Here is a 9,180-nt window from a genome sequence, read left to right as displayed (position 1 = left end):
AAATGTGCCTGATATGGTTGCACCTAAATGTGCCTGATATGGCTGCACCTAAATGTGCCTGATATGGCTGCACCTAAATGTGCCTGTAAGATATGGCTGCACCTAAATGTGCCTGTAAGATATGGTTGCACCTGAATGTGCCTGTAAGATATGGCTGCACCTGAATGTGCCTGTAAGATATGGCTGCACCTAAATGTGCCTGATATGGCTGCACCTAAATGTGCCTGATATGGCTGCACCTAAATGTGCCTGATATGGCTGCACCTAAATGTGCCTGTAAGATATGGCTGCACCTAAATGTGCCTGATATGGCTGCACCTAAATGTGCCTGATATGGTTGCACCTAAATGTGCCTGATATGACTGCACCTAAATGTGCCTGATATGGTTGCACCTAAATGTGCCTGATATGGTTGCATCTAAATGTGCCTGATATGGCTGCATCTAAATGTGCCTGTAAGATATGACTGCACCTAAATGTGCCTGATATGACAGCACCTAAATGTGCCTGTAAGATATGACTGCACCTAAATGTGCCTGATATGACTGCACCTAAATGTGCCTGATATGGCTGCACCTAAATGTGCCTGATATGGCTGCACCTAAATGTGCCTGATATGGCTGCACTTAAATGTGCCTGTAAGATATGGCTGCACCTAAATGTGCCTGATATGGCTGAAACCTAAATGTGCCTTTAAGATATGGCTGCACCAAAATGTGCTTGTAAGATATGACTGCACCTTAATGTGCCTGTAAGATATGGCTGCACCTGAATGTGCCTGTAAGATATGGCTGCACCTAAATTTGCCTGTAAGATATGACTGCACCTGAATGTGCCAGTAAGATATGGCTGCACCTAAATGTGCCTGATATGACTGCACCTAAATGTGCCTGTAAGATATGACTGCACCTGAATGTGCCTGTAAGATATGGCTGCACCTGAATGTGCCTGTAAGATATGGCTGCACCTAAATGTGCCTGTAAGATATGACTGCACCTGAATGTACCTGTAAGATATGGCTGCACCTAAATGTGCCTGATATGGCTGCACCTGAATGTGCCTGTAAGATATGGCTGCACCTAAATGTGCCTTATATGACTGCATCTAAATGTGCATGTAAGATATCTCTGCACCTAAATGTGCCTGATATGGCTGCACCTAAATGTGCCTGATATGACTGCACCTAAATGTGCCTGATATGGTTGCACCTAAATGTGCCTGATATGGCTGCACCTAAATGTGCCTGATATGGCTGCACCTAAATGTGCCTGATATGGTTGCACCTAAATGTGCCTGATATGGCTGCACCTAAATGTGCCTGATATGGTTGCACCTAAATGTGCCTGATATGGCTGCACCTAAATGTGCCTGATATGGCTGCACCTAAATGTGCCTGTAAGATATGGCTGCACCTAAATGTGCCTTTAAGATATGGCTGCACCTGAATGTGCCTGTAAGATATGGCTGCACCTAAATGTGCCTGATATGGCTGCACCTAAATGTCCCTGATATGGCTGCACCTAAATGTGCCTGATATGGCTGCACCTAAATGTGCCTGATATGGCTGCACCTAAATGTGCCTGTAAGATATGGCTGCACCTAAATGTGCCTGATATGGCTGCACCTAAATGTGCCTGATATGGTTGCACCTAAATGTGCCTGATATGACTGCACCTAAATGTGCCTGATATGGTTGCACCTAAATGTGCCTGATATGGTTGCATCTAAATGTGCCTGATATGGCTGCATCTAAATGTGCCTGTAAGATATGACTGCACCTAAATGTGCCTGATATGACTGCACCTAAATGTGCCTGTAAGATATGACTGCACCTAAATGTGCCTGATATGACTGCACCTAAATGTGCCTGATATGGCTGCACCTAAATGTGCCTGATATGGCTGCACCTAAATGTGCCTGATATGGCTGCACTTAAATGTGCCTGTAAGATATGGCTGCATCTAAATGTGCCTGATATGGCTGAAACCTAAATGTGCCTGTAAGATATGGCTGCACCTAAATGTGCCTGATATGGCTGCACCTAAATGTCCCTGATATGGCTGCACCTGAATGTGCCTGTAAGATATGGCTGCACCTAAATGTGCCTGATATGGCTGCACCTAAATGTGCCTGTAAGATATGGCTGCACCTAAATGTGCCTGATATGGCTGCACCTAAATGTGCCTGATATGGCTGCACCTAAATGTGCCTGTAAGATTTGGCTGCACCTAAATGTGCCTGTAAGATATGGCTGCACCTAAATGTGCCTGTAAGATATGACTGCACCTGAATGTGCCTGTAAGATATAGCTGAAATGTTATTCAAATTTGCCTTCTTCTTTATTAGTATCTTTCTTTGAAAAAGGGTGGGGGGGGGGGGGCGCTGGCGGATTTTTTTTAGTAGAGAAAACCACGAAAAATGTTGAAGACCACTGACCTAGACAAACAATGCTAACTTTATGCGATTGGAAATATTTGTACCACTAGTTTATGTTCAGTGCAACATTCATGTTTATAGCTTGCTCAGTGCATTAAGCTCCAGTCACGTGTGTTGGAGGAGGGATATATGGGAGTGTTCGTGTTAGCCTCGGAGCTATTCAACTACTTATTTAAAAAAAATAAAAAAAAAGGTTTTATAGTTTTTGAAAGTCTGTAGTTTAAAGCTATTAGTGAACGACCTAATTCTCTATCCAAGGCGTATCTCTCCATAGCTTAGTACCTTTTCGATATAAAGCATAACTAATTGATTACAGGGGCGCGGTTGTGGAGTGGTTAAGCGCTTGGCTTCCGAACCTGGGGTCCTGGGTTCGAATCTCAGTGAAGACTGGGATTTTGAATTTCGGTATCTTTAGGGCCTCCCATCGCTTTTTCTGTCTGCCTCTGGGAGGATGGGAGGACAACATTAAAGAATGGAAAGGCCTGACATTGAGAGAGGTTCTGAACAAGGCAAAAAAAAAGGGAGGAATGGAGAAAGACGGTCGACAAATCTTGCCTGGTGCCCCAACGGTCCAACAGACTAAGGGATAGGTAAAGGTATCTTTAGGGCGCCCCTGAGTTCACCTAACTCTAATGGGTACCTGACTTAAATTAGGGAAAGTAATGGCGGTTGGTCGTTGTGCTGGCCACATGACACCTTGCTCGTAAACCGTTGGCCAGAGAAAAAGATAACCTTAACATCATCTGCCCTATAGATCGCAAGGTCTGAAAGGTAAACCAATCAATTACGACTAATTGATTCAATAATTAGTTAATTTTTTAATTGATTCAGGTGTTGCCATCGACAATGACTAATTGTGTTTCACCTTGATCTGAGAAAGGAAGGGGGAGATATAACGTGTACAAGATTCCACCCAGCCCGACAGACTGAGATGATATCAACTTTGTAAAAACTGTACAGGGGCATCACTTCTCTGAAATTATTCGATGGGCCATGAGGAGGGAAAACGTTTCAAGAAAGGCACACCCACACCCCATACACATGCACACACACACACATGCACACCCACACCCACCCACACACACACACACACACACACACATCAGCACACAAACATGCATACACACATACATTCACAAAAGAGATTAAACCATAGCGCACTAAGTAGGCTAGCACCATAAACATTGCTCTCTATAAAAGAAAATGCAAAAAATAAATAAATAAATAAAAAAAAAAAAAAATTTATAAAGAATAAGAAAACTGCGTTACTATTACTAATTTATTTATCCCCTGAGCCCGCCCCTGACATTTATAACTCTATCCCCATTTTTTTCGATGACCGTTTGACCTTTGCAGGAGTAGCATAGACAACTAATCAACCAATTAGTGACATGAGCAGGGAGATCTGGTCAGTGTTGAGTGGCCAGTGGTCAAACTAGGAGAGTAAGATTCCATTAATCACCATGATGCTACTGTGTGCACGGTTATTGGAACATACAGTAAACGTTTTTGCTGTCCAGTGAGCCGATGGTCAGTGGCATCTTCATTACGTCCTAGCTTATGGCAAAGTTCAATCTCCTATAGCGGAGTTGCATGGGTTTCAAAAAATAATCTATACTTACATTGTCACAATTAGGAGTAAAAAAAAAAAAGAAACAATTTATGCGAAAAAAAAAAAGGTTCCGGGAGGTAGGACGTAGGGTACACATCTGGTGATAAAATATTCAACATTCCCAATACGATTTGGAGCGGTTTCGGTACCCACAACAGTTTTGATAATGTGCTCCGCCTTTACTAGAATAACGAAGCGATCGATCATTGTAAATTTCACCAATAAATCTTTGTCCTTCTACTTGGGATCTTAAAAGTAATAACAAGATATCCTTCTAGTAATTTTACAGGGATTCCCAAACGTTTTCATTAACGGAACACTTCGCACATTCTGAGTATTTAGCGCAGCGGTTCTTAACCTTTTATGCTCGGCGACCCCTTTTTACAATCCCCCACTCTGCCGCGACCCCCACACACACACACACACACATATATACAGCAAAAGAAGAATAGAAAATAACCATCCATATTTTCGATGGTCTTAGGCGACCCCTGGCAAATCGTCAATCGACCCCCAAGGGGGGTCGCGATCCACAGGTTGAGAACCCCTGATTTAGCGGAACACTTTGCTTATTTTTTTTATGGAGAATTATTCACGTGTTCAATTATTCTAGTTGTTCGTGGAACACATATTCAGGTCTAGCGGAACACTAGGGATTCGCGGAACACAGCTTGAGAAACACTGAAATAAGATAGTGTGCGGGCGCCCTAATGCCAAACTAGACTGCCATGTGGACCTTTTTTTTAATTGTGTGTGTGTATGTAAAAAAAAATACAATTAGCGTAAACAATAATGTACTACTCTAAAGACTAGCTATGTATAGGGCCTATAGGGCCTACTGTTTTAAAGTGATTCTGACCTCGGGTCAGTGGCGTAGCTAGAAATTTGCAATCATTTTCAAATTCTCTCCTCAATCCTCCCACCTTAGCTACGCCACTGTGATCTGTAACTTCAGTCATTCTGAAATAATGACATCTAGTTGTTTTTTTTTAGACATAATTAGTGCAAATAAATAAATTTAAAAAAAGACTATTAGATATCAGTTAGACTTTATTAATAAAAAAAAAACAACCTATAAACTGTACACAATAAATAATGAGGTTTGAACGCAAACTTTTATTTTCCTTTTCAGACCATTGTTTAAATGATAGATAGATATATAGATAGATAGATAGATAGATAGAAGCAAAAGTGACACACGCGCGTTGCTGTTTGATGAAACTGATAAATTCATTGTTAGTTCAGCGTGACACCTGTCAGGTAGCGTGGCCGAGCGGTCTAAGGCGCTGGTTTTAGGCACCAGTCTCTTCGGGGGCGTGGGTTCGAATCCCACCGCTGCCATTTTTTTTTATTATATTATTGCCAATTGGGCCTATAATCTAAATACTAAATATAAACTAATTTCTGCATTTTTTTATTTCTACTAATAAATTATATAAATATATATATAAATAAAAATATAATACAAAATATATATAAATCTATCTATCTATCTATCTATCTATCTATATATATATATATATATATATATATATATATATATATATATATATATATATATATATATATATATATATACAGGGCCGGTCCTAGCAATTGCGGTGCCCAATGCGAAACGGATTGCGCGGGGCCTAGTCTGGGTAGCGATAAGGATAATAAGTGAAATTAAGGTTTTGTATTAGAAAATAAATTCGTCTTTGCATTTTATTCATTCATTATTTAGTACAAAATCACGATCAAATTAACTTTACTTTACGAGCCTTGCGTGTAGCGAAGTCAAAATGTAGTCTCCCACATAGATCACTCTCAGTAACAAGAATTACCAAATTGTTCAATCTATTTCGTGAATTGTTGACCTCAAGTAATATTTCATTAGTTTGAGGTGCGAGAAGCTTCTTTCACCAGATGCCACAGTTACCGTTATTGTTAACACAAATTCTGAGTGCAACAAAGTAGTTTGGGAAAGCAGTGCATCTTTCATTAGTGGACAGATAAGCTAAAATTTCTACCGAGGTTTAGGCGGTATATGGTAGAATAAGCCTTAAAGATGTCATTTCTATCGCCCATTTATATCGGCTGACTGATATGATGATGACGTCAATCCTTGCTCGAGGCTCCCGCCAAACTTTCGCAAGGATTGTTTTTGCCATTTATGATTTATCCTGTAGTCATCTTAAATTCAGCCTTTCCAGGTGTGATGTTTTCCACAGATTTATCATACTGCCTTTCTCTTTGACGTTTGGCTGGAAAGATTGCAACAACTTCCATGTTTTCAGCCAACTCCTTTGCTGTCACAAGAATCTGAACAAACCCATTAACTCTCAGTTTCCTGAGCCAAGTCATCAAGTTGTTGTAGGAATCCATTGCAGTGTTTAAATCTACTGTTGCAGTTCTTAACTCACAACATTGACTTGGAAGAGCACGCCGTACCATAACACAAGTGACTCTAAGACTTTGTACTGCTTCAATGTTTCATACAGTGTTTCTGATTCACTTTCAATTATCGCATCATTAGTCTCTTCAGTTAATTTATCGAGTGGGTCGCATATTATATTTATATGCCAGTGACTATTAAAGTAATTGTATTAAAGTATTGAAACTTTCGGTTTCGGTTAAAATTCGCCTTATTATTACATTTTTATTAATGAAAGCTGACAATGCCTTTTTTTTTATCACGCGTAGGATTGGCTTTTTCCATATTGAATGACACTCCAAAATGACAATTTTGCCTATTAAGTTTTTATGAGATTCTAATAATTTCAATTTTTATTTTTTGCATATTTAAAATTCCAGAAAATTCAGTTATAATTGTATAAGTTAATAATTTACACCTAGAATTAGCGCGGGGCCTTTGAAAGTGCGGGGCCCACTGCGGCCGCATAGGTTGCAGTGGCCTAGGACCGGCCCTGTATATATATATATATATATATATATATATATACATAGGCGTAGCCAGGGAGGGGGGTGGGGGGGGTGGGGGGTTGAACCCTCCCCCCCCCCCCGAAATAAAAATCCCCCTACATGGGAAGGGGGGGGGGGGGAAATAGGAATTTAGTGACTGATTTTTTGTTTTGATTTTTTTTATTTTAGGTGAGATTTTAATACTAAACTATCACTTGCCCTAGCAAAGCCAAGGGTGATTGAGTTTAAAACCCCTTACTAGGGGGTTTTAAGTTTAAAACCCCTACCATTGAATTAATGCAAAATAAATAATTATAAGTACAAGTCACTTATACAATGATATGTAATAAAAAAAAAGTTCCGGGTGCGACACACTACGAGACAAAATTTTCGTTGGAGCCCTCATTAGAAGCTGGGGGTCTATATTAGCGATGTGGGCTCCCACAGTTAGTCAATGAGGTTTTTAAGTACATAAAAAGTCATCACTATAATGAAATGGAGTAGGCAGAAAAAAAAATCAATCATTCTGAGACAAGAAAATCTGGAAGAATCATACTAGCGGAGACGTTTTGAACCCTATCGTTGTATCCACCTCTCGCGAAAAACTACGCTTGACAAAGTCTTATTAGAAGATGAAACAACGTCTCTTAAGATATTTTAATGTTTTAAACATGGGTAATTATGTAATTTTAATGATATTTAGACTTGAATTAATAACTACAATAAACATTGTTTTCGCCGCCACCCCCCCCCCCTTTTCTTGTTGGATGGTAGTTAATTTATAGCTTCAAACAGCTAGTACAACTGAATCGATGTAGGCGCTATATTTTAAAAAAATAAACTTTAAATAACTTGAACAAAACTCTCTTGTCAGTCAGTCAGTCAATAAAATTGTTATTACAATAAACAGAGATTTAACTTGTTTAACAGCCATTTAAAATAAAAGTGAACATGTTTTAAGCATTCAATTTATAATTACTAGATCTTACATGGCGCGCTTTTCGACTAAACAATAATATGTATATGTAGTAAGTAGATACTAAAAAGAAAACACAAAATGTGTTGACTGATCTGCTTCTGTAAAAGTCATTCAATACAAATACTACAAACAACCAGCGAAAATTCAAGGCCAGAAATGAGTTGGAGCCTATTGTAAAACCCTTGGGAATCCCTCGCGCGCCGCTCTATTTTGTTTTAAATAAAGTTTTCAAAACAACTATTTTTGTACGAAAGTCTTTTTCTATTTAAAGAATAATTGAACAATTAGAATTCATATAAAATATTTAAATATTAAAGTAATTGTTGTTTTTTTTAAATTAAACTACAAATTTTTTTTAAAAGTTAACCTTGACCTAATGATTTGAACGCTCCCTAAATTCGGCCGCCTGCACACATTGCACAGCAGCGGCCCTGATCGTGAGACTAGAAATTGTAAGTCATTTCACGAGCAAGACAGCACATCTCTGGCAAGGTGAAAGTACAACAAAAGTGTTAGACAATGAATTCTACTACGTCAAGAGTTGTACTTTCTGAGTACAATAATGTCTACATGAGGAGTATAATCCTGTGTACATTGAGAAGTTCAACGTTGCATGGGCGTACAGGAAGGAGGGGGGTGCAGTTTCGGGGGTCCCCCCTTTCCGAAATAAGTACCTCCGGCTATGGGGAGGGGGGGGAGATTTTGTGACTGCTTTTTTTTCTCTTTAATTTTTTTTTTATTGTAGGGGACATTTTAACGTTTAAACACTACTTGCCCCAACGGAGCCAATTGGGATGGGGGTGGGGGTTGTCTTTAAAATTCCTTAACTATTCAATAAAACAAACCAAAAATAACTGTACCGGAATATTGTGAAGTATAATGCTATGTATATTGAGGAGTACAATGATGTGTACATTGATGAGGAGTACAATGATGTGTACATTGAGGAGTACAATGATGTGTACATTGAGAAGTACAATACTGTGTACCTTGCTGAGGAGTACAATGTTGTGTACATTGTTGAGGAGTACAATGATGTTTACATTGACGAGTACAATCATGTTTACATTGAGGAGAACAATGATGTTTACATTGAGGAGTACAATCATGTTTACCTTGAGGAGTACAATCATGTTTACCTTGAGGAGTACAATCATGTTTACATTGAGGAGTACAATGATGCTTACATTGAGGAGTACAATCATGTTAATATTGAGGAGTACAATCATGTTTACATTGAGGAGTACAATGA

The 9,180-nt window shown here is 39.2% G+C and overlaps 1 non-coding gene across 1 annotated transcript; it reads left to right on the top strand.

The window, feature by feature from the left end:
* The first annotated feature begins 5,307 nt into the window (after positions 1-5,307).
* Positions 5,308-5,389, top strand: Trnal-uag (transfer RNA leucine (anticodon UAG)). The gene has a single exon. It is a non-coding gene; the product is annotated as a tRNA-Leu (tRNA).
* Positions 5,390-9,180: the final 3,791 nt, after the last annotated feature.

This window comes from Biomphalaria glabrata, chromosome 2 (assembly GCF_947242115.1).
Source record: "Biomphalaria glabrata chromosome 2, xgBioGlab47.1, whole genome shotgun sequence".
In the NCBI taxonomy this organism is placed as follows: Eukaryota; Metazoa; Mollusca; class Gastropoda; family Planorbidae; genus Biomphalaria; species Biomphalaria glabrata.
The sequence above is the reverse complement of the archived record's forward strand: the minus strand, read 5'-3'. Positions and strand labels throughout refer to the sequence as shown.